This window comes from Sapajus apella, unplaced genomic scaffold (assembly GCF_009761245.1).
Source record: "Sapajus apella isolate SASKATOON/1434 unplaced genomic scaffold, GSC_monkey_1.0 scaffold29, whole genome shotgun sequence".
NCBI classification, from domain to species: domain Eukaryota; kingdom Metazoa; phylum Chordata; class Mammalia; order Primates; family Cebidae; genus Sapajus; species Sapajus apella.
Window position 1 is genome coordinate 16,822,901 of NW_022436969.1, and position 25,613 is coordinate 16,848,513.

At 38.1% G+C, this 25,613-nt stretch overlaps 1 protein-coding gene and 1 long non-coding RNA gene across 3 annotated transcripts in view; both read right to left on the minus strand.

Annotated features, from left to right (window-relative positions):
• Nucleotides 1–25,613, minus strand: part of L3MBTL4 (L3MBTL histone methyl-lysine binding protein 4) — a 446,421-nt gene that overhangs the window by 76,637 nt on the left and 344,171 nt on the right. The window lies entirely within an intron of this gene.
• LOC116561511 lies at nt 17,775–20,583 on the minus strand. Its single transcript, XR_004273459.1, has 2 exons — nt 19,077–20,583; nt 17,775–18,685 (listed from the first exon to the last, which is right to left on the minus strand). It is a non-coding gene; the product is annotated as an uncharacterized LOC116561511 (long non-coding RNA).

Genomic DNA, 25,613 nt, shown 5'->3' on the forward strand with positions numbered 1-25,613 from the left:
AAGAAAAAAACGTCGGAGTATCATTACCTCCATCCTAGGACACTTTAGCGGGTTTCTGGCTGATAAATGTGTATCTGTTCTGCCCACTCCCTGATCATCCATTCTCCCTGCCTTAAGCCTGTGCATGTCTCACCGATGTGTTCAGAACAAAGGCCAGACTCTCCCTTTCTCAGTTCAACTTGAGACTGCTCCCCTCACAGCCATCCACTCTCTTCCCACAGCCAGTATTCCAGGCCTGGGATTCTACTGTTCATCTTGACAGGCCATGCATGCTGCTCTCCATGCTAGGCTCTTTCTTCCCTCCCCAGGCCTCATTACTTTCTGCTTACCCCTTATGTCTTAGATCAGATATCACTTCCTCCAGCAATTTCATCTCAGTTCCTCAATTATATTAAATACCTTTGGAATAAATAGATTCTTAAGAGCCTCCTATGGAAGCTTCATTATAGTACTGCCACAGGCACAGGTTGATGTCTTTCAATACTGTCATTCCATTAATCTATCTGCCCCACTAGAATGTAAGATTCAGTGAAGACGGGTTCTATACCTGGTTTGGGTAAGCAACGTACCCCAAGGCCTAATACAGTATTTACTAAGTAGTAGATTGTCTATAAATGTTTATTAAATAAATGAATAAATAAGCTGTAATACTTGTGCTCTTAACCAAAATGCAAATAGAGATGTAAGTTTTTGAATTAAAATATAGGAAAATGATTTTTAAAATCTCCCTTTTTTTTTTTCTTTTTTGGGACATAGTTTCACTCGTTACCCAGGCTGGAGTGCAATGGCGCGATCTCGGCTCACCGCAACCTCCGCCTCCTGGGTTCAGGCAATTCTCCTGCCTCAGCTTCCTGAGTAACTGGGATTACAGGCACGCGCCACCATGCCCAGCTAATGTTTTGTATTTTTTTTAGTAGAGACGGGGTTTCACCGTGTTGACCAGGATGGTCTCGATCTCTTGACCTCGTGATCCACCCGACTCGGCCTCCCAAAGTGCTGGGATTACAGGCTTGAGCCACCGCGCCCGGCCTTAAAATCTCACTTCTAATGACTAGGTTTTTCCAGAGCTTGTCCGCCAAAACGTCATTCACTTCCATATTTCTTTCTTTTTACTCAGGGAAGTTTGGCTGACTGTCTGAAATTCAGTGTTGAACACAGAGTACTTGCTCCATAAAATGTACATTGAATGGCTGATCTTTGAGTAAAAGAATCCTTTAGTAGGTTCATTATTTTATAATGCACATTCATTGAATCAAGGTTAAATATGAATGTCTTCTCAAGAGCATTAGTAAGGGATAGCTACTTTTTTTTCTAGGTGGGAGAAGGCAGGATTCTGAATTGTGTTTGGAATACAAGTCCTCAGATAACTGCTTAAAGAATAATCTGTATAAAAATGTGCTAAAGGAACATTAATTTTTATATACAGCACTAGTTCTCTGAAGCAAAGTGAAAACACTTCACTGATTCATTATCCTCTGATGAAAATATATTTCCATTTATTTATTTTATTGCATTATAGGTTTTGGGGTACATGTGAAGAACATGCAAAATTGTTGCATAGGTACACACGTGGCAGTGTGATTTGCTACCTTCCTCCCCATCACCTACATCTGGGAACTCTCCCCTTGCTATCTCTCCCCAGCTTCCCACCCCCCACCGTCCCTCCCCTACTTCCCCCCAACTGACCCCAGTGTGTAGTGCTCCCCTCCCTGGGTCCATGTGTTCTCATCGTTCAACACCCGCCTATAAGTGAGAACATGTGGTGTTTGATCTTCTGCTCTTCTGTCAGTTTGCTGAAAATAATGGTTTGGACTTCATGACCAAAACACCAAAAGCATTGACAACAAAAGCCAAAATAGACAAATGGGACCTAATCAAACTCCACAGCTTCTGAACAGCAAAAGAAGCAGTCATTAGAGTGAATCGGCAACCAACAGAATGGGAAAAAAACTTTTGCAGTTTACCCATCTGACAAAGGGCTGATATCCAGAATTTACAAAGAACTAAAACAGATTTACAAGAAAAAAACAAACAAGCCCATTCAAAAGTGGGCAAAGGATATGAACAGATACTTTACAAAAGAAGACATACATGAGGGAATATATACATCTTTCATTTGAGTCTGTGTTCATGCCATGGCCGCAAATGAATGTGGTAGGGAACTGGCCTATCTATCTCTTAATTTGTCTCAAACTGGCATGTGGGAAGGTGTTTCTCATGTAGAGTTAACCATATTGGAGACTTCAGCCTCTGCTGCCAAACAGGACACTAGCTCAACATGCTGGGTTCTATGGTGAATGAGAAGTACAGGTGTTGGTGCCAGTAGCCAGTCATGAGCTGTGTGGGCCTATGAAGGTTATCTATGTTCTCTGCACTGCAGTTTCTCCATGGTAAAAAGAAAGCAAGAAGAAAGGAGAAAACAGGGAAGAATGAGGAAGAAAAACAGGAAGAGGAGGAGGGGAAGAAAAAATATAACTCATCTTGGAGAGCTGTGGGAGTAAGCACCATGAAGCCTAGCACAGGCACAGAGGGGGTCTGCCCTGCCTTTACCATGTCTTCTTCCTATCCTGAAGTGGATTATTAGAAGAGTAACTTTTGCACCTAAAGACCATAGAATTTTGCTTCCAAATAACTAAATCATTTTTTCCAGTTCAACTATCTACAATCTATTTCCCTGTGCGTTTACTTTACACCTCCCCAGAAGACTTACTAAGGGTCTTAACAAGCCTTCAGGCCACCTGCTGGTGGACAAAGTTCTAGTTGACAACCACCACTATAGCTCATAAGCCTTGCATCCTTCTTTTCCTTCCTTTCTCCATTTTTCTGATTAGCACTTGGAAAAGGAGAGAGCAGAAACAATAGCAGCTTTCCAGTTTGCATTATTAAAGTGGAGTTTCAGAAAAGTAACTTTGCCCCAGATCATATGCAGAGGGGACCCCATCAGAGTAACAGCAGACCATTCAGCAGAAACCTTATGAGCCAAGAGGGATTGGGGGCCTACTTTCAGCTTTCTTAAGGAAAAGAAATTTCAACCAAGAATTTCAAATCTCACCAAACTAAGCTTCATAGGCAAAGAAGAAATAAAATCTCTTCCATATAATCAACTGCTAAGGAATTTATTACCACTAGACCAGCCTTACAAGAGATCCTTAAGAAAGGTGTATTAGTCTGTTTTCATGATGAGGACATACCTGAGCCTGGGCAATTTACAAAAGAAAGAGGTTTAGTGGACTTACAGTGCCATATGGCTGGGGAGGCCTCACAATCATGATGGAAGGCAAGGAGGAGCAAGTCACATCTTACATGGATGGCAGCATACAAAGAGAGTCTGTGCAGAGAAACTCCCATTCTTAAAACCATCAGACCTCATGAGTCTCACTTACCATCACAAGAACAGCATGGGAAAGACCTACCCCCATGACTCAATCACTTCCCAAAGGATCCTTCCCACAACATGTGGGAATTCAAGATGAGATTTGGGTAGGGACACAGCCAAACCACATCAGAAGGTCTACATATGGTAATTAAAGAACAATATCTTCTATCACAAAACACACTTAAGTACATAGACCATAGACCCTAAAAAGCAACCACACAATAGAAACTACAGAGCAACCGGCTAACAACTTCACAGTAGGATCAAAACCTCATATTTCAATATTAACCCTAAGGCTAACAGTCGAAAACTCTCAATTTAAAAGGCAAAGAGTTGCAAATTGGATAAAGAAACATGATAATTCCATTTGCTATCTTCAAGAGGCCTATCTGACACATGATACCTACAGAATCAAAGCAAAGAGGGGAGAAAGATCTATCATGTAAGCAGAAAACAACAACAACAAAAAATAAGAATAGCAGGGGTTGCTATTCCTATATTAGATAAAACAGACTTTAAATCAACAACAGTAAAAAAAGGTAGGGGCAAAGAAGGGCATTATATAATCATAAAGAGTTCAAGTCAACAAAAAGACTTAGCTATCCTAAACACATATGCACCCAACACTGGGGAACCCAGATTCTTTAAACAACTACTTCTAGACCTACTGAAAGACTTACACCATCCCACAATAGTACTGGAGGACTTTACCATGCCTCTGACAGCGTTAGATCATCAAGGCAGAAAACTAACAAACAAATTCTGCACTTGAATTTGACACTTGACCAAGTAGATCTAACAGGCATCTACAGAATATTCCACCAATCAACACAGAATATGCATTATCTTCATTTACACACAGAACACAGTCCAAGATAAACTACATGACTGGCCATAAAGCAAGTCTCAATAAATAAAAAACAATAGTAATCACACCAACCTTAGTCTCATACCACAGTGGAATGAAAATAAAAATCAGTACCAAGATCTCCCAAAACCACCCATTACATGGAAATTAGAAAACTTGCTCCTGAATGACTTCTAGGTAAATAACAAAGCTAAGGCAGATGTAAAAAAAAGTATTTGAGATAAATGAAAACAGAGACACAACATACCCAGACCTCTGGGATGCAGCACAAGCACTGTGAAGAGAAAAGTTTGTGGCACTAAACACCTACCTCAAGAAGTTAGCAAGATCTCAAACCAACAATCTAATATTGCACCTAGAGAAACTAGAAAAACAAAAATAAACTAACCCAAAGCTAGCAGAGGGAAAGAATGAACTAAAATCAGAGCAGAATGGAACAAAATTTAGACCCAAACATACATACAAAGAATCAACAAAAACAAAAGTTAGTTATTTGAACAGATAAACAAGATTGATAGATAGCTAGCTAAATTAACAAAGAAACAGAGAAAATCCAAATAAGCACAATCAGAAATGACATAGATGACACTACAACCAATCCTACAGAAATACAAAAATCCTCAGAGACTATTATGAACATCTCTATGCACACAATCTAGAAAATCTAGAGGAAACTGACACATTCCTGGAAATGCACAACCACCCAAGATTGAATTAGGAAGAAATTGAAACCCTGAACAGACCAATATCTAGTCCCAAAATTGAGCTAGTCATAAAAATGTTACCAACCAAAAAAGCATTGGAGCAGATGGATTCACAGCCAAATTCTACCAGATGTACAAAGAAGAGCTAGGACCAATCCTACAGAAGCTATTCCAAAAAATTGAGGAGGAGGGACTCCTCCCTAAATGATTCTACACAGCCAGCATCACCCTGATACCAAAATCTGGCAAAGACACAATGAAAAAAAAAAAGGATTTCAGGCCAATATCTCTGATAAACATAGACACAAAAATCCTCAGCAAAATACTAGCAAACTGAATCCAACAATACATCAAAAAGTTTATTCACCAGGATCAAGTAGGCTTCATTCCTGGGATGCAACGTTGATTCAACAAATGCAAATCAATAAATAGGATTCACAGCATAAACAGAATTAAAAACAAAAATCATATGATCACCTCAATAAATGCAGAAAAAGTCTTTGATAAAATCCAACATCCTTTCATGTTAAAAACCCTCAACAGACTAGTCATCAAAGAAAAATACCTCAAAATAATAAAAGCCATCTGTGACAAACCCACAGCCAACATCTGAATAGGCAAAAGCTGGAAGCTGGAAGCATTCCCCTTGAGAACTAGAACAACACAAAGATACCCACTCTCACCGCTTTTATTTAATATAGTACTGGAAGTCCTAGCCAGAGCAATCAGGCAAGAGAAAAAAATAAAAGGCATCCAAATAGGAAAAGAAGAAGTCAAATTATCTCTCTTTGCTGACAGTATGATTCTATAACTAGAAAACTCTAAAGACTTCACCAAAAGCATCCTAGAATAGATAAACAACTTCAATAAAATTTCAGGATAGAAAAATCAATATAGAAAAATCAGTTGCATTTGTACACACCAATAATATTCAAGCTGAGAGCCAAATCATTTCCAATAGCTACAATAAAAATAAAATACCTAGGAATACCTCTAACCTAGGAGCAAAAGATCTCTACAAAGAACTACAAAACACTACTGAATAAAATCATACATGACATAAACAAATGGAAAAACATACCATGTTCATGGATTGGAAAAATTAATATCATTAAAATGGCCATACTGCCCCAGGTAATTTAGAGATTCAATGCTATCTCTATCAAATTATCAATGTCATTTTTCACATAATTAAAAAATACGATTCTGAAATGTATATAGAACGAAAAAAGATCCCAAATAGTAAAAACACTCTTAAGCAAAAAGAACAAAGCTGGAGGCATCACACTACCCAACTTCAAACTATAATATAAGGCAACAGTAATCAAAACATCATTGGCTGGGTGTGGTGGCTCGCATCTGTAATCCGAGCACTTTGGGAGGCTGAGGCTGGCAGATCACTTAAGGTCAGGAATTGGAGACTAGCCTGGCCAACATGATGAAACTCAGTCTCTACTAAAAATTAGCCAAGCGTGGTGGTTGGCGCCTGTAATTTCAGCTACTAGAGATATGGAGGTGGGGTAATCACTTGAACCCAGAAGGTGGAGGTTACAGTGAGCTGAGATCATGCCACTGCACTCCAGCCTGAGCAACAGAGTGAGACTCCATCTCAAACAAACAAACAAACAACCAAACAAAAAACAGCATGGTACTGGCACAAAAACAGACACACAGACCAATGGAATAGAATAAAAAACACAAACATAAAGCTGCACACCTCCAGCCATCTGATCTTCAACAGAGTCAACAAAAACAAGCAATGGAGAAAGGACTTTATTCAATAAATGGTGCAGGGATGGCTGACTAGCTGTACGCAGAAGAATGAAATTAGACCACTACATTTCACCATATACAAAAATTAACTCAAGATGGATTAAAGATTTAAATGTAAAATCTCAGCATGGTGGTTCACACATGTAATTCCAGCACTTAGGAAGACAGAGGTGGGAGGATAGCTTGAGCCCAGGAGTTTGAGACTTGCCTGGGCAACAGAGTAAGACCCAATTCCCCAAACAAAAGAAAAAAAAAAAGACAAAATAGAAAAAAATCCTAGAAGAAGACCTAGGAAACAACATTTTCTGCATATTGGCCTTGGATAATAATTTGATTAAAAAGCAACTGCAACTGCAACAAAAACTGATGTGTGAGACCTAATTAAACTAAGGAACTTCTGTGCAGTGAAAGAAATTATCAACAGAGTAAACAGACAACATACAGAATGGAATAAAATATTTTCAAACTGTGCATCCAGCAAAGTTCTAATGTCCAGAATCTATAAGGAACTTAAACAAATCAACAACCAAAAACCAAATAACCCCATTAAAAAATAGGCAAAAGACATAAACAGACATTTCTCAACAGAAGACACACAAGTGCCTATCAACAGTGGATTGGATAAAGAATATCTGGTACCTATATACCAAAGAATACTATGCAGCCATAAAAAATGAAATTATATCTTTTACAGCAACATGGATGCAAATGGAGGCCCTTAAGTGAATTAACACAGGAACAGAAAATAAAATATTGAATAATCTTAGTTATAAGTGGGAGCTAAATATCAGGTACTCATGGACATAAAGGTGGCACCAATAGACACTGGGGACTGATAGAGGAAGGAAAGAGGAAAGGGGGCAAAGGTTGAAAAACTATTAGGTATTTTCCTCACTACTTGGGTGATGGGATTATTCAAACCCTAAACCTCAGCATCATGTAATATTTCCATATAATAAATCTGTACATGTAAACCTTCAATCAAAAATAAAAGTTGAACTTATTTTGAAAAAGTAACTGCACATACAATATACAAAGCTCAGTTTGTAACTGCACAGAGCACACCTATACAATTCTATCATGTTCTTTGCTTGTTAATACAAATTTTTAACCAGTCAGGATGTGAGCTAGCAAAATGGTATTGCAAAACATAGTTGAGAGTTCAGGAAGTTAGTAAATAAAGCATTCTGAGTATTATAAGTAAGTAATTACCCATAACACTCGTGCCACTCAATTTGGCATAATAACAGGCCAAAGTTAAAAAAAAAATTACAGTGATATAGTGACAAAATGACATGCGAGGACACTGGGTCAAAAGATGGGTACAAAGTTAATTCTCTGTATCCCTTTCATCTGGATAAAGAACTTGCATAATCTGACTTCCCACCAAATCCTGTTCTCCCCTCATATTTTCCCACACTATGTCAGGGAAACGCTTTAGGACCATATAAAATCCTGGCTAATTTAGCTTTAGCCTTTTCCTTTAAATAGAAACTGTAAAAACTAGTTACACTCACCATTCTGAAAAGCAATTAACCTTGTAGACTTTACAATGATAAAAATATTAATAAATTAACTGTGAAATTTTTACAATTTAAGAGCAAAGTTCCGTCGTCTTTATAAATGGTTATACCCTCTATTATTACCTGTGCACAATAATTTCTAAAGTATATAACTGAGGGCAACTCAGCAAAATCAATGCCTAATATTTTCCAAAATGCAAATGGAATCTGACTCCAGTGTGCACTATAGCTCTTATATTTGCTACTTGAATAAAATTTAGTAGCTCCATGGGCTGGTGCTGTGAAGTGTATGACTTCTGGTTTTTAACGGAATGTTTTTCTTCTCTTAGGGAAATAGCATGGATCTGAAATGAGTTCTGGAGAGAGGGAGACAACACAAGGGGGAGGGTTTTGTTTTTCTCCCAGCTCATAATGGGAAAAGTAGAATAAAAAGCAAATTTTGCTGGATAATGTATATTGATCTGCTCTCAAAGTGCTACAGATTAAGGAATTCTGGACCTGTGATATCAACACAGTTTGTGATCCTGTTTTTCTCCAGCCTCAGGTCTCTGGGGAAGCAGACGCGAGAGGTGCTGGTGGCAGCTGCCACCAGGTCAGTGCTGGGCTGCAAGAGCCTGTGATGTTGATGCATGGACACCTTCTCAGCCTGACAGAGGCACACCCTGCAGAACTCCTTTTGCTCACATTCCACACTGTGTCTTCAGTGTCTGCTAGTCAACAGAACACAGAGCACCAAGCTAATTTGGTTGCCAGTCCGGAAGGATCTTTACTAAAATTCTGCTGGCTCTGGAGCAATGAGATGCTGCTGAGGTCATGACAGTCTGCATGAATATCTTCATTCAAGAATAGGGCAGCAAATCCTGGTGCTGGAGTTCCTTTCCTTGGTAGGACAGATTTAGTGGATGAATTTGGCCCTTTCTTCAAAATGTCCACAGTAGATTGGATTCGTTCTGTGACTGGGGTGGAGACAATGACAATGGCTCTGGATAGAGCCCACCACCTTCCTATATTTGCAGGGCTGTCTGAGGAGGTGGTGCCTGTGCTGAGGAAAGGTGTCCTCCTCTGTGTGGTGAACCATGTTCATGGACCCTGGCATCGTAAGGGCCTATTTTTCAGCATGGCATCCACTATATTACATTAAGAATTATTGTCTTGTCAGGATGAAGTGAAAGTGGCCCTTGTGGTGCTGGAACAGATATCACAGAAAACACCAGAGGGGTCTTGTGATATTTCCCATCAGTAGAGACTCTGTCTCATTCAACATTAATGGTGCATCTTTGGCTATTGAGCTCTGAGGTGTGTCCCTCACAGTTTACCTAATACTGATTGTCCAGTGAGAACATTTCTACTTTAGAAATGGAATTTTTGAAAAGCAACTGGAAGCAGCTCCAAAGGCTTTGTAAGAACTTAGAGAAAGATTTGGCAATGATTAAAAATTTCCTTTAAGTCGACTTCATAAACATTTTCTCTCTGATGTTTTGATTTAAAAATTATGCATATACATAGATACTGATAGCATGCTACCAACTGGAATTTCCTATTAACTGGCATGGTCGCATGGATCAATACAATTTAAAGTGATGTTAATGGCTCTGAAGTTAAGTCTACAGAGTGCTTTCTGAATCACAAAGCAATACAAATATGTTCAGCATTTCAGCACCAAATTACTTACACATTTTCAGAATATGGCAGTTTATATAGAACTTTTAATAAATCAATATATTGGATTGCAATAACTATGAATCAGTACCTACTCCCTGCCAGATGCTGGCTACAGTGAACGGTGGGGCTTACCGCACTTCTACGCCCTTGTGGAATAACAAATATCAGTCTTCAAACATTTAAGCAAATGCAAATAAAGGTTAAACATCCTTGTTTGGCCTTTGCAGCTGAAAGGGCAAGTTACACAATTCTTAGGTATTTTTTTCCATCTAATCCTTTGAGGAAAGAAAAAGAATCTGAATTCACATTTTGCAAATGGCTCACTTTTTATTACTTTGCCAATAGTGGAGAATATTCTGTTTCAAGACTCAGTGCCTTAGTAGGCTAATGGACATAAAGAATTCCAACTTGCTAGTTTTCAGGGAAAGAACAGGCCAGAAAACTGGAAAATGTACTGCAGTGGACGAAATCGTGCTGTACAAATGGAGTGCTGCAAATCCCTAAGCTACAGTGCACACTTGTTGGCAAGGCAGAAACATTCACAATTCAGAGGATTCCAGCAGGACGTCCCATTAATTTGTATTTGCCAGAAAAAATTCATCATTTGGAAGAACAAATCCAATACACAAACATGTTATTATCAACCCATCCTTGTTCATTGTTTCCGTCTATTTTTAAATGGTAAAAGGGGTGTCTTATGTATTTCCAGCAAGGGTTGGCTCTTCACAATATGCTACAGTAGGACAGTAGACAATTTCTAATCTAGTTAGGTGTATTAGTAAAGCGTCTGCTTGCATAGCTAAAATGTAAATTTGCAAAGGCAATAAACACAGAGAAAGAGGCAAGGGTCTTGGTTTCAGAAATGCTACAGGATTCACTCAGGTCTGAGTTTCTACTGCAGGACTGGCAATGGGTTAGACCAAGAGGATGCGAAAATAAGTGAAGATTTCCTCCTTATGACAATGTGAAAGTTGCTGGTACCAAAATGGAGTCACTTATGTCAAATCCGAACAAAATGTATCCAGGAGGCCATGAAGGGAGGGCCCTAATGCACATCTGCCTGATAACTGGAACTATTACAAAAGACTGCCCAAACCACAGCTTTCACAAAGAGGCCATCACAACCCTGCACGGAGATGACTTCTGTGAGGATGTCTGCACAGTAACGGCCTGTTTACTAGGAGGCTGACTCACCCTTGTTATTAATCCTCGTAGCTAAGGATAATTGCTTCAAAACAAGGAATGCAACTATCCTCCTTTCCCCTTTAAAAACCCTTGCCTTCCTTTGCCTCCCTGGTTACGCATATGGTCCACTGCGGCATGTGTATCCCAATGACAATTTTGCTATTCCCCAGTAAACCTCTTTCTTTGGAAAGCTTGTCTCTCTCTACTGTCATTTTAAGTTGATGAGAAGTTCACAGTCTAGTGGGCACATAAATGATATGTTTAATAAGGCAGATGAACTAAATATTATGTGAAAAGTCACTGAAAAAAATCATGGCGTGCAAATGCTTTTCCAAAGTCTAACTGACATGCTTGGGTTAAGTTCTATACTTCAGAATTTATAAAACACATTTTTTTGCCTGCTTTTACCAGGTGCTAGCAAACACATCACCTCTCTTCTGATGTTGCTCTTCAAGTCCCTCTGCTTCTTTCCTACCTGGGAGATAAAGGTTCTCAATGCTTTTGCATGTTTGCCCATTCTTAGTGATAACATCTTCCCCACTAAAGACTCTCCAAACTCCATCTTTACAGCACTGTAGATCTTAGCGTGAGAAGTGATGGACTGAGACACCTGACTCAGCCTGCATGGTCACAGCTTTTATTTTTATTTTTTGCAGACTGTTTCATACATCACTGTCACCTGAGTCCCCCAATGTGCCCACCTGCTCACATTAAGAGGCAGTGCAGGACGGCAGCCCAGGTACAGGCTCTAGTAAGACCTGGATTCAATCCCTGGCTCTGTTCCTGAGGTGCAGAGGCAGGGGTATGAAATCCAATTCCTATACCTCAGTTTCCTCTGTCTGTGAGAATAACAAATCAGATACTCCCTGCAGGGGTTTAGCATACCCAACACTCCTACTGCTGGTGAATAAAAACACTTAGCAAACATCCTTCTTTTCTTCCCAGGCCCTCTGCCCTTGCCCCATGCGCCTTTCCTGACACTGTATTCCCCTCACCCTTTGGATCTGGGCTATGTCACTTTCCCAGAGACAGGCCCTGACCTCCCAACCCCATGCTGCCCTTGCCTGACACCTGCCTCAGCTGTAACCTCACACAGATTAACACTTCACCACAGAGCTCCACAACAGCTCAGAACAGCGCTGCTCTTGTTTGCTGTGGTATGGCCTGTGCCTAGAATAATGCTGAATGTGTAAAGAATATGTGCTGGATGAACCCATGAATGACGCTGGGACCACAGACACAGTTTGGCGGAAATGCCGCAAGGTCCCTGCATGGCCAGGGAGGCGGCACCACGTGGCTGGGCTTCGGGCTCTTTTCCCTTTCCCTGAAGCTCAGCTTCCCTCTGCTTCACTTGCAGGTTACTCCATGTGATTCCACGGGAAGACACTAAAACAGTTGAGAACACCTAATTTTAAGAATCGTTCAGAGAATTGCACCTTTAACCTCAGGAATCTATGAGGCAGTATGACTAGATACCTCAGCACTGTCTATTTGGAGAAGCAACTCAAACTGCATCTCATACAATTTGTGGCTAGTGATATCATCCTGAGATACATATGAAAGAGAAACCGTTTTAGCCATTCTTAGGAATTTCCTAGACATTCATGATGTTTGAAGAGATTTTAACCTTTGGCACAATGAAGCCCCACTCATCCTCAGATTAATTTATATTGTTAATAACATCTGGTATTATGACCAGGTTTACTGTGCTCAGCTCTTTTTATTTTTCAAATCAGTAGGCTTAAAAGTTGCCAAAGCTAGGAGAGAGATGTAGGGTTCTATACCCTGACCCTTAAGAGGAAGAATCATTCACCTGAGCAGATATATTTGAAAGTAAGCTTTCTTCAATAGCATATTTTAAAGGCATAGATTTGTTTTTGGCGGGGGTGGGGGGGGGAGAATGGAGACTATCTACACAGATTGGTCAGCAAAGGTTTTTGATATTAAGGCTAAACAGAAAACAACACTCAAAAAAGAGTTACAACTTTGAAAACTTGTTATTCTCCAACCCTCATGTTCACAGAAGTGATTTTTTTTAAAAAAAGATCTTTTGATATACAATATACTAAGGAAACAATTAAAAACCCCTGCAATTTAGCCAAGCACAAGGGATCATCTGACAGTGGTCCAGTGAGAGAGGTGCCCAGTGCCAGAGAAACAGTGACTGAGTTGAAACCCAGATTCTCAGACCGCTAGGGAAGGATCCTTCTGCTATGCTTCATGATACGTATGTGAATCACAGATGACTAAGCTTTTGTTTTCAGCCTATTCTCTGTATACAGGTACTTTGTGGGTTTTTTAAAGCATACCAATATCAACTGTGAACCATAATCCAATCACTATGCCAGTGGCCAGAAGGCGTTGACTTCAAAGGTGCACTGGCCAGCCAGGCTGAAAACACCTGTGTTTGAAGGGAATGCTGGTTTCCTCTACTTTGTTTTAAAGCATGGCTTTGGGGAGATATGTCCATATTTCATTAAACTAAAAGGAATCTGGGCCGTGAAATTTATTAACAGTGAGGCAGCAATTCTGTCATCTCCAAGACGAAATTTCTGGCCAAGCAGAAAGGCATTCTTCTTAAGAAAAAAAACTGTCATTCAACAGAACAAGCATGTCAGAGACACTGAAATGGCTTTTGCCTTCAGAATTCGGCACCAATAATTCAGTACAAAGCAAAATTCTCAAAGTTTCTGCAGAAGTTTGCTTTTGTGTTTGAGCAAGAACTCAACAATGGTCAGATAGGAAGCAAAAGTTACTACATCCTGAACACACACACCACATGGGCCCCTGCCGGGCACAAGGCACTGGGCAGGGGGCTCCCTTTGAAGTGTTATCAGTCTACTTTTGATCAATTTATGGAGAAATGTCTGAGTGCTGGTCAGACCTTTACATATAGCGTGCCTTACTTTTAATGCCTTTTCTTATCCCCTTTGAGAGGTAGAGAAAGGCTCTCCATGTGACAGGCAAGGAGACTCAGGCTCACCCCCAGGGCTCAGCCACAAAGAAAGCTTGTGGCTGGGCTTAAAGTCAGGTCTCCAACCCTGCTTCTAATGGCACTTCCCATGAAGCCACAGTCAGTTAACTCCGTGGGTCTCTTGATGAAACAGTGGGCCATGGGGAGAAAGCTCTGGATTTGCAGAGGTCACTCTAAGCTGCAACTCTGTTATTCATGAGCTGCGTGACCTTGGGTAAATCACCTGCTCTGCACATCACCTGCCTCAACAGTAACACGGTAACCACAATCTTTCAGAGGGAAAACAGGACACATGAAACTGATTTATAAATGAAAAGTGCTAGTTGAATACATTGTTATCATCATTATTATTATCATAGTGAACGCATTAAGAAAACAGTTATTGGATGCCACTGCTAAGAAATATTTTTTAAAGTATGCTTTTCTTTTTTTTTTTTGAGGTGGAGTCTCACTCTCTCACCCAGGCAGGAGTGCAGTGGTGCGATCTCTGTTCACTGCAGCCTCTGCCTCCTGGTCTCAAGCGATTCTCCTGCCTCAGTCACCCGAGTACCTGGGATTACAGGCATGTGCTACCACGCCTGGCTAATTTTTGTATTTTTAGTAGAGATGGGGTTTTGCCATGTTGGCCAGCCTGGTTTTGAACTCCTGACCTCAGGTGATCGTGATCCATTTGCCTTGGCCTCCCAAAGTGCTAGAATTATAGGCGTGAACCATTGCACCTGGTCAAAAGTATGTTTTTCATAATCACAGAATAAAAACTAGGCAAGAGTGTATGACAATCTATCACCACTGGGGAAAATTGTTTTTTATTTTTTAATTATCTCTTTCTAAAGGCAAGTAAAAGAGAAAAATGTCATCAAAATAACTATATCTAGAAAACTCAGGAAGCTTCTCTCCCTTTTTTAGTTTCTAGTGTGCTTAAATAATTATTTTATTATTTACTTTATTAATTTTCTTGTGATTATTTTTTAATCGGATTTTTCTGCACATCAAAATCACTGAAAACTTGGCAGTCAAAATGTGAAGAAAGAAATGCATCAACTAAAAGTATTCAAAAAAGGAAAACAAATCAACAATGAAAAATAAATGAATTCATTAAAAAATAATGAATGAGGGAGAACCATGTAAATAATAGAAGAAAGAGTTGTCTATCCTAATAAATAAAGTCCATGACATAAATGATACACGGCGCACCCCCACAAGGCAACAGTAACCATGGCAACAAGACAGGCAGTGTACTCACAGTGACCCAACCAAATATCTGACATATTTAAGGTATAGTTCCTAAGCCTATTTTCATATGGTATTGAAATATTTTACACCCTTCCTTAATTAATTGCTCATAAGAGCTATTCCTTTCATTTACAAAGAGATAAAAATTTATTGTGCCTCTTAACTTCAGTAATAATCAACATGACTCAAGTGTGCTGCGGCCAGCAACAACTCTCATTTTCTACTCAGTAATGAATTTCAGTTGAACTGAAATAGATTATCCAGTGATACAGGTGAGAATCAAGACATCAAATCCTGATTCTTCTCCTTATACATAAGGTGCTTGGCATTACTATTTATAAGTTTTTTCTCTTAGAAATTTAATGAAACGTCAAAATAGCAGTGCTGTCTGGGTAGAGAATCCCAGGGCAATCTTTGTCTGAAGGTTTTTAAGAAAAGGAATTTCACGGCCTCATTCTCTGCATTGCTCCAGTATCTTGAACCTTCTCCCTAACCATTTTGCTGCATCCTTTAGAACAAGCCTTGAATTCTTCCTCATTGTCTGTGTCTTTATGGAGTATAAATCCCAACTTTAGAAAAATTTTTCATACAAAACAGGCCTGTACTGGGGAGACTATGAATCAGGGAAGTGTTTTAAGTTCTCAGTACCTATAATCAAGAGAAAGTGTCTCACACTATCAATCTGATGGAGGGATGCAGGGGCTTTCTCTCTTTGATGCAAGGTATATTTGAAGATAAAGGTTCTTTCCTCTAGCCTGGGGATATTTCCCTTTAGCACTGAAATTAGAGACAAAGAAGACAAAGCCTGGCAGGAATGATGAATAAAGGAGAGAACTGCTTTGCTTTGGGGGGCATCCTCTACACCCATATAATCCTTATGTGTTCATAGGATCTAAGGATGGAAATATCCACATCCATCCCAGCCAACATGCATATTAATCTGATACTGGGAATAAGGTGAAGTTATTACAATTCTCTGTCACCTTGTCTGGAATCCAAGAATCTTAGAACCAGTTTTGGCTCTGGAGAAAAAATGCTGTGCAGAGTTGGAACACGAAGGTGCAGTAATAAGATCTGCTTCCCCGGTTGTCTCTGGGTTGCCCACCCTTCCACAGCTCTAGACAGTTCATACTTGAGGACCCTCAGCTGACGACGGGTGTCAGATCACTATTCCAGCAGCGGTGTCAGAGGGACTGATTACTCATCTCGTCTGGAGTGATGTGGAAAGGTGACACTGCATTCTATTATAACCAGAGATAGTGTCAGTGTGGAGAAGAGGATGTGTCAGAGACAGATTCCAGTTCGAGAGGGTTATTTTTGGAATACTCCAAGGAAGCCTTTGGCATGGCTGCCCACATGCACCAGACTTGCTGCTGTGGAATGTGGTGTTCAGAGTTGTCACTCCCTCAAGCCTTGTAGCTAAAAATAAGTATCTACTTATTAAAGTAGATTTATTTTTACTCAGACTTTCTTATTCTTGCAGTATAACTTTTCTTCACATTTACAATTTCAAAATATTTTGTCAATAATGCTTATAATTCTTAAAAATCAATAAATCAAAATCCATAATCCATAAACTAAAATCTTGTATTCCAGCAAGAAAAATGGCTTTCTCATTTTCATGTACTTCTGGAATTTGATAAGAAAAAATTTTGTATGAAAAGAAGGGCAAATGGAATTTTTTGAAGGATAATACAGGATATATTAAAAACCAAGCTAAAAAGAAAAGCTCAAGATATCCTAGAAAGGAGACTAACAGGGCACCCAGACCCCTCCACTCAGTTCCAAGCATCTTCTCACTTAAAGCGTCATTGGCTGCTGTAATGACACTTTCTAGCAGACCTGTGAGTGTAGGTCTTTCAGAAGATCTGGCAGGGGAACAAATTAATCGTTTCAATCTTAGCACCTCCAGGTCTCTAATCCCAGCTGGTCGCTAAATTGGGATAAAGTTCTCTAGTATTTATTATCTAAGTGAAGTAAGACTAATAGCTATCCTTTGTAATGAGAAACTTACTACATTCTATTCTATCCTGTAAGCTGTTGTTATCGATATTGTAATTGACATCTAAAGAAAGTAGTAGAGTGCTGTAGCAGAGTTTTATCAAGAATGCGTGCAATATCTATGCCCCATAAGAACCAGTATCTCGTTTATGTCACCTTACAACACTACTGTCATTTATAATAGATTTTTAATTTTTTTCTAGACTAAAATGGAGACTACTCATTACGTATTCTTATTATACCATCAGTTTCATTTTCTTAATTGTCAGTATAGTGCCTCTTTGAGCTACATGGTTTTCAAGCTCCTTCCCTTAGAATGATCTTTCAGCTCACTGCAAATAATTCCCTTCCTCTCCCCCCAACTCCAGTTTGTCCTATTCCTCTATACCTAAACCATTAAAACGCATTCAGGTACTCCAAACACTGCTGAGTCATACCAAGTACTCACAATCAGCTTTTCTTTCTTTTTTTTTTTAATTGATTCTTTATTTCTCAGGGCAGTTTTAGGTTTATAAAAAAAATTGAGCAGACAGTACAGAGAGTTCCTATATGCCCCCTTTACCTGCCTAATCCCACATTTTCCCCCTATTATTATCTTGAATTAGTAAGGTACATTTATTACAATTAATGTACCATATTGACGCATTATTATTATTGTTAACTAAAAGTACTTGGTTTATATTAGGACTTTATATTGCACAGTTCTATGGGTTTGACAAATGCATAATGACATGTGTTCACTATTATCTTTTTGCTATCTCTATAGCTTTGTTTTTTACAAAATATCCATATTCACATATATTGTATAGGCTTGGAATTGTGTACATAGCTCTTTCAGACTGGCTTCTTTCACTTAGCAACATGCAATTAAGGCTCCTTCATGCCTTTTTGGTGCTAATTCCCTTTTATCACTGAATAAAATTTCTTTGTATGAATATAACCACAGATTATTGAAGGATATCTTGGTTGTTTCCAGTTTTGACAATTATAAATGAAGCTGCTGTAAACATTCATGTGGAGGTTTTTGTACAAAAATAAGTTTAAAATTCATTTACCTAAATGCTTAGAAATGTGATTGCTGGATCATATGTTAAGACTGTGTTAACCTTTATAAGAAACTTTGAAGAAACTACAAACTATTTCCCAAGTGGCTGTACCATTTTGCATCACTACCAGCAATGAATGACAGAATCCCTGTTGGTTCACATCAGTATTTCAATGTTCTGATTTTAGCGCTTCTTATCGGTTTTGTAGTGGTATCTCATTTTAATTTACAATTCCCCAGTGATATATGATGTTGGTCTTTTAATATGCTTATTTACCATCTGTGTCTGCCGATATGTCTGTTCAGATCTTGGGCCTTTTAAAAATTGGACTGTTTTCTTACTGTAAGGCTGGTTGCCTCGCCGGAAGTTCGAACACGCCCATCTCCCTCCCCGCTGGAAAGTTACATTATCAGAATATGCCCATCATCTAGCCCGCCTTGGAAATCCCCTCTGCACTCAGCACTTAGCCCGCTCACCGGAAATCCCACCTACCTACCAATAGCAGCTCACCTCGTCCACATTCTGTTTCTCCAAATCCAATCGAACGCCTTCACTCCCTATAAAACCCCACTCCTGAGAGGAGTCAGGTGCGACTTCCCTGGCCCCTCTCCCTGGGACCACAGAACTTCGCCTGGGAGCTGAATAAATTGGCATCTAATTTTCTTGTGCTAGCCTCAGTTTCCTCGTTTTTAACTCGGCAATAAACTACAGAGAATAAACTTTACACTTACTGTTAAATGTTAGCAGTTTTTTGTATATTTTGGGCACCATTCCTTTATTAGATAAATGTCCTGCAAATCTTTCGTTCCATTCTGTCACTCATTTTTTTTCATTTGCTTAATAATGTCTTTCATATAACAGAAATGTTTAGTTTTAATAAAGTCCAACTTATCTAGTTTATTTTTCATGGTTTGTGCATTTGGTGCTTATTCTAATCATCACCAAACTGAAGACCACCAAGATTTTCTCCTTTGTTGTCTTCTCTCATAGTTTTGTATTTTACATCTGGGTCCACAATCCATCCGGAGTTTGTTTCATTTTGAATTTGTTGCACTTATTCTTTCTTTTTTTAGACTTCCTCTTTTTCTCCCTTCTCTGATTTTAACTGGGCACTTTATATGATTCAACTTTCTCTTCTCACTTATCATATCAATTATATTTTTAAATTAAAGAATATTTTTAGTAATTGCCCTGAACTTTGCACTATACACTCACAACTTACCTAAGTCCTCTTTGAACTAGCACTATACCACTTCATGGGATAGTGCAAGCACCTTGCAGCAAAATAGTCCCAAATCCTCCCTCTCATCCCTTATGTTATTAAGGCATTCATTTCACCTATCCATAAGCTATAATCACCTAATTAAGTTTTGCAAATGTTTTAAAAAATAGTTTAACAAACTGTTATCAGTTAAGGCTCTAAAAATATGTTGTGTTACCTTTATTTTTTCTTCTCTAAAGCTCTTCCTTTAAGTAGTTCTGGGTTTCTGACCCATATAATTTTTCTTCTCTCTGGAAAACTTATTTTAACATTTCTTGTCGGCAGTTCTACTGGAGATAAAATTCCTTGTTTGTGTTTGTCTGAGAAAGTCTTTACTCTTTCTTCGCTTTTGAAGAAAACTTTCACTGCACACAGAATTATAGATTGTGGAATTTTCTTTCAATGCTTTACACATTTTGCTCCATTCCCTTCTGGCTCACATAATTTCTGAAGAGAAGTCCAGTGTAATTCTTATCATTGCTCCTTTATGGTAAGGTGATTATTTTCCTCTGGCTTCTTTCAAGATTTTCTCTTCATCTTTGATTTTGTATAGCGTGAGTACGACATATCTAGGTTCAGATGTCTTGATATTTATCCTGCTTGGTATTCTTTGTGCTTACTGGATATGTGTTTTTGTGTCTGCTGTTAATTTTGAAAACTTCTCAGCTATTATTATTTCAAATATTTCTTCTCCTCCTTTTCATCTTTCTTTTCTTTCTGGTATTCCCATTCCATATGTTATGGCCTTTGTAATTATCCCACAGTCTCACAGTTCATGGATATACTGTAAGGTCTTTTTTATCTTTTTTTTTTTCTCTTTGCTTTTTAGACTGGGAGGTTCTATGGACATAGCTTAAAGCCCACTGATGCTTTCTTCAGTCATGTTGAGTCTGTTAAAGAGCCCATCAAAGGCATTCTTCATTTCTGTTATGTTATTTTTGATTTCCAGCACTTCCAATTTCTTTTTTTTTAATTTCAGTAGTTTTGGGGATACAGGTGGTTTTTGGTTACAGGGAAAAGTTCTTTAGTGATGATTCCTGGGATTTTGGTGCATGTATCATCCAAGCAATGTAAACTATACCCAATATGCAGTCAGTCTTTTATCCCTTACCCCCATTGCAATCTTCTTCCCTGAGTCTCCAAAGTCCATTATATCACTCTTACGTCTTCATATCCTCATATTTTATCTCCCACTTTTAAGTGAGAACATATGATATTTGGTTTTTCATTACTTAATTACTTCACTTAGAATAATGGCCTCCAGCTCCATGCAAGCTGCTACAAAAGGCATTATTTCATTTCTTTTTTATGACTGTATATATATACACACACACCACATTTCCTTCATCCATTCATCGATCAATGGGCACTTAGGTTGTTACCATATCTTTGCAATTGCAAATTATGCTGCTATAAACATCTCTCTCTCTCTCTCTCTCTCTCTCTCTCTCTCTCTCTCTATGTGTGTGTGTGTGTGTGTGCCTTTTTCATATAATGGCTTATTTGCCTTTGGGTAGATACCCAGTAGTGAGATTGCTAGATCAAGTGGTAGTCCTACTTTTAGTTCTTTAAATAATCTCCATACTGTTTTTCATAGTGGTTGTGCTAATTTGCACTCCCACAAGCAGTGTAAAAGTGTTCCCTTTGCAACACATCCATGCCAACATCTATTGTTTTTTGACTTTTTAATTATGGCCATTCTTGTGGAGTAAGGTGGTATCTCATCGTGGTTTTAAATTGCATTTTCCTGATGATTACTGATGTTGAGCATTTTTTCATATGTCTGTTGGCAGTTTGTATATCTTCTTTTGAGAAATGTCTATTCATGTCCTTTGCCCACTTTTTGATGGATTTGTTTTTTTCCTTGCTGATTTGTTTGAGTTCCCTGTACATTCTGCATACTAGTCCTTCGTTAAATGCATAGTTTGCAAATATTTCCTCCGACTCTGTGGGTTGTCTGTTTACCCTGTTGCACACCCTTTTTAGTTAAATAGGTCCCATTTATTTATATTTGTTTTTGTTGTATTTGCCTCTGGGGCCTTAGTCATGAATTCTTTGCCTAAGCTAATGTCTAGAAGAGTTTTCTTAGTGTTATCCTCTATAATTTTTATGGTTTCAGGTCTTAGATTTAAGTTTTTGATCCATCTTGAGTTGATATTTGTATAAGGTGAAAGATGGGGATCCAGTTTCATTCTTCTACATGTGGTTTGCCAGTTTTCCCAGCACCATTTATTGAATAGGGTGCTCTTTCCCCAATTTATGTTTTTGTACGCTTTGTTGAAGATCAGTTAGCTGTAAGTATTGGACTTTATTTCTGGGTTCTCTATGCAGTTCCATTGGCTTACATGCCTATTTTTAAAACAGTACCATGCTGTTTTGATAACTACAGCCTTGTAGTAGAATTTGAAGTTGGGTAATGTGATGCTTCCATATTTGTTCTTTTTGCTTAGTATTGCTTTAGCTATGCTTTTGGCTTAGCATTGCTTTGGCTATTTTTTGGTTCCATATTAATTTTAGAATAGCTTTTTCTAGTTCCTTAAATAATAATGATGGTATTTTGATGGGAATTGCGTTGAATCTATAGATTGCTTTTGGCAATATGGTCATTTTCACAATATTGATTCTTCCCATCCATGTTTTGTGTTATCTGTGATTCTTTCAGCAGTGTTGTCATTTTTCTTGTAGATATCTTTCACCTCCTTGTTTAAGTATATTCCTAGGCTTTTTTTTTTTTTTCAGCTGTTTTGAAAGAGATTGAGTTCTTGATTTTATTTTTTGGTTTAGTCATTGTTGGCGTCTAGCAGTGCTACTGATTTGTGTACGTTGATTTTGTAACCAGACACTTTACTGAAATTTTTTATGAGATCTAGGAGCTTCTTGGATGGGTCTTTAGGGTTTTCTAAGTATATCATCATATCATTGATGAATAGTGACAGTTTGAGTTACTCTTTTCCAGTTCAGATGCTCCTTATTTCTTTCTCTTGTTTGATTTTTCTGGTTAGGACTTCCAGCATTATGTTGAATAGAAGTGGTAAAAGTGGGCATCATTGTCTTGTTCCAGTTCTCAGGAGGAATGCTTTAAACTCTTCCTCATTCAGTATAATGCTGCTTGTGGGTTTTTCTTATATGGCTTTTATTATTTTGAGGTAAGCCCCTTCTATGCCTATTTTGTTGAGGGTTTTAATAATAAAGTGATGCTGACTTTTATTGAATGCTTTTTCTGTGTCTATTGAGATGATCATACGGTTTTTGTTTTTAATTCTATCTATATAATGTATCACACATATTGACTTGTATGTGTGAAATCATTCCCTGCAACCATGGGAAGAAATCCACTTGATCATGATGTATTATTTTTTCAGTGTGCTATGGATTTGGTTAGCTAGTATTTTGCTGAGAATTTTTGCATCTATGTTCATCAAGGATGTTGCACTTTTCTTTTTTTGTTACATTCTTTCCTGGCTTTGGTATTAGGATGATACCAGCTTCACAGAATGATTTAGGAAGGATTCCCTCTTTACCTTTGGAAACTACTCTGTGGGTTGTCTGTTTACTCTGTTTACTGAAATAGTTTCAGTAGAATTGGTATCAATTCTTCTTTGAGTGTCTGGTAGAATTCAGCTGTGAATCCATCTGGTCCTAGACTCTTTTGTTGTTGTTGGCAATTTTTGTATTACTGATTAAATCTTGCTGCCTGTTATTGGTCTATTCAGGGTTTCTATTTCTTCCTGATTTAATCTAGGATGGTTGTATGTCTCAGGAATTTATCCATTTCTTCTAGATTTTCTAATTTGTGTGCATAAAGGTGTTCACAGTAGCCTTGAATTATCTTTTGTATTTCTGTGGTATCAATTTTAATATATCCAGTTTCATTATTTTTTTTCTTTTCTTTTCTTTTTTTTTTTTTTTGAGACAGAGTCTCACCCTGTCACCAGGCTGGAGTGCAGTGGCACAATCTCGGCTCACTGCAACCTCTGCCTCCTGGGTTCAAGCAATTCTCCTGCCTCAGCCTCCTGAGAAGCTGGGATTACAGGCATGTGCCACCAAGCCAGGCTAATTTTTTAAAATTTTTAGTAGAGATGGGATTTCACCATTATGGCCAGGATGGTCTTGATCTCTTGACCTTGTGATTCACACACCTCAGCCTCCCAAAGTGCTGGAATTACATGCATGAGCCACTGTGCCCGGCCTCATTTCTATTGAATACTTGAGGTTATATAGATCTTCTTTTCTTTTCTTGGTTAATGGTCTTTCAAATTTGTTTATCTTTTCAAAGAATCAGCTTTTTATTTTTCTTTTGTAATGTTCTTTTTGATTCAATTTCATTTAGTTCTGCTCTGATCATTAATATTTCTTTTCTTCTTCTGGGGTTTAATTTGTTCTTCTTTCTCTAATTTCTTGAGGATTGATATTAGGTTGTCAATTTTTTTTTCAGGATTTTTGATGTGCACATTTAACGCTATGAACTTTCCTCTTAGTGCTGCTTTTACTGTATACCAAAGGCTTTGATAATTTCTGTCATTATTGTCATTCATTTCCAAGAATTTTCTAATTTAGACCTTGATTTCATTGTTAACCCAAAAGCTATTTAAGAGCAAATTATTTAACTTTCATGTATTTGTATAGTTTTGAAAGTTCCTTTTAGAGTTGATTTCCAGTTTTATTCCATTGTGGTCTAAGAAGACCCTTGTTATGATTTCAATTCTTTAAAATTTATTGAGACTTGTTTTATAGTCTATCATATGGTCCACCTTGGATAATGTTCCATGTGCTGATGAACAGAATGTATATTCTGTATTTGGGGAGAATTTTCTGTAAACACCAGTTAGTCCATTTGTTCTAGGATATAGTTTAAGTCTACTGTTTCTCTGTTGACTTTCTGTCTTGATGATCTAGTGCTGTCAGTGAAGTATTAAAAGCACCACACTATTACTGTGTTGCTACCTACCTTATTTCTTGTGTCTAGTAGTAATTATTTTATAAATATGGGAGCTCCAGTGTTAGGTGCATATAAATTTAGGATTGTAACATTTTCTTGTTGGACTAATCCTTTCATCATTATGTAGTGTTATTCTTTTTTTTAACTGTCTTTTTTTTTTTTAACTGTTGTTGTTTCAAAGTCTGTTTTGTCTGATATAAGAATAGCTACTCCTGCTCACTTTTGGTTTCTGATTGCATAGAATATTTTTTCCATCCCTTCATTTTAAGTTTCTGTGACTCCTTATGTGGCTAGGTGGGTCTCTTGAAGACAACAGATATTTGGCTGATGATTTTTTATGCATTCTGTCATTCTGTGTCTTTTAAGTGGAGCATTTAGAGCATTTACATTCAGCATTATTATTGAGATGTGAGGTACTGTTCTAGTGATCATATTAGATGTTGCCTAGATACTTTGTTTTTTTTTATTGTGTTATTTATGCTTTGTGAAATTTATGTTGTAAAGAAGTTCTATTTTGGTGGATATTTGTTTGTCAGCATTTGTTTGAGCAAGATTTTATCTCTCCTTCATTTATGAAGCTTAGTTTTTCTGGGTGCAAAATTCTTGGCTTACAATTATTTTGCTTAAGGAAGCTAAAGATAGAGTCCCTTCTGGCTTACAGGGTTTCTGCCGAAAAATATGCTGTTAGTTGGACAGGTTTTCCTTTATAGGTCACCTGTGCTTTTGCCTCAGAGCTCTTAAAACTCATTCCTTCATGTAGACTTTAGATAGCCTGATGACTATGTGCCCTGGTGATGATGTTTTTGCAATGAATTTCCCAGTTCTTTGAGTTTCCTATATTTGGACATACAGATCTCTACCAAGGCCAAGGAAGTTTTCCTCAATTATTCCCTCAAATAAGTTTTCTAAACTTTCAGGCTTCTCTTTTTCCTCAAGAGCACCAATTATTCTTAGGTTTGGCCATTTAAAGTATCCAAGAAAATCCCATATTTCTTGGACACTTTATTCATTTCTTGAGATCCTTTTTTCTTTTTTTAATCTTTGACTGGGTTAATTCAAAAGCCTGAT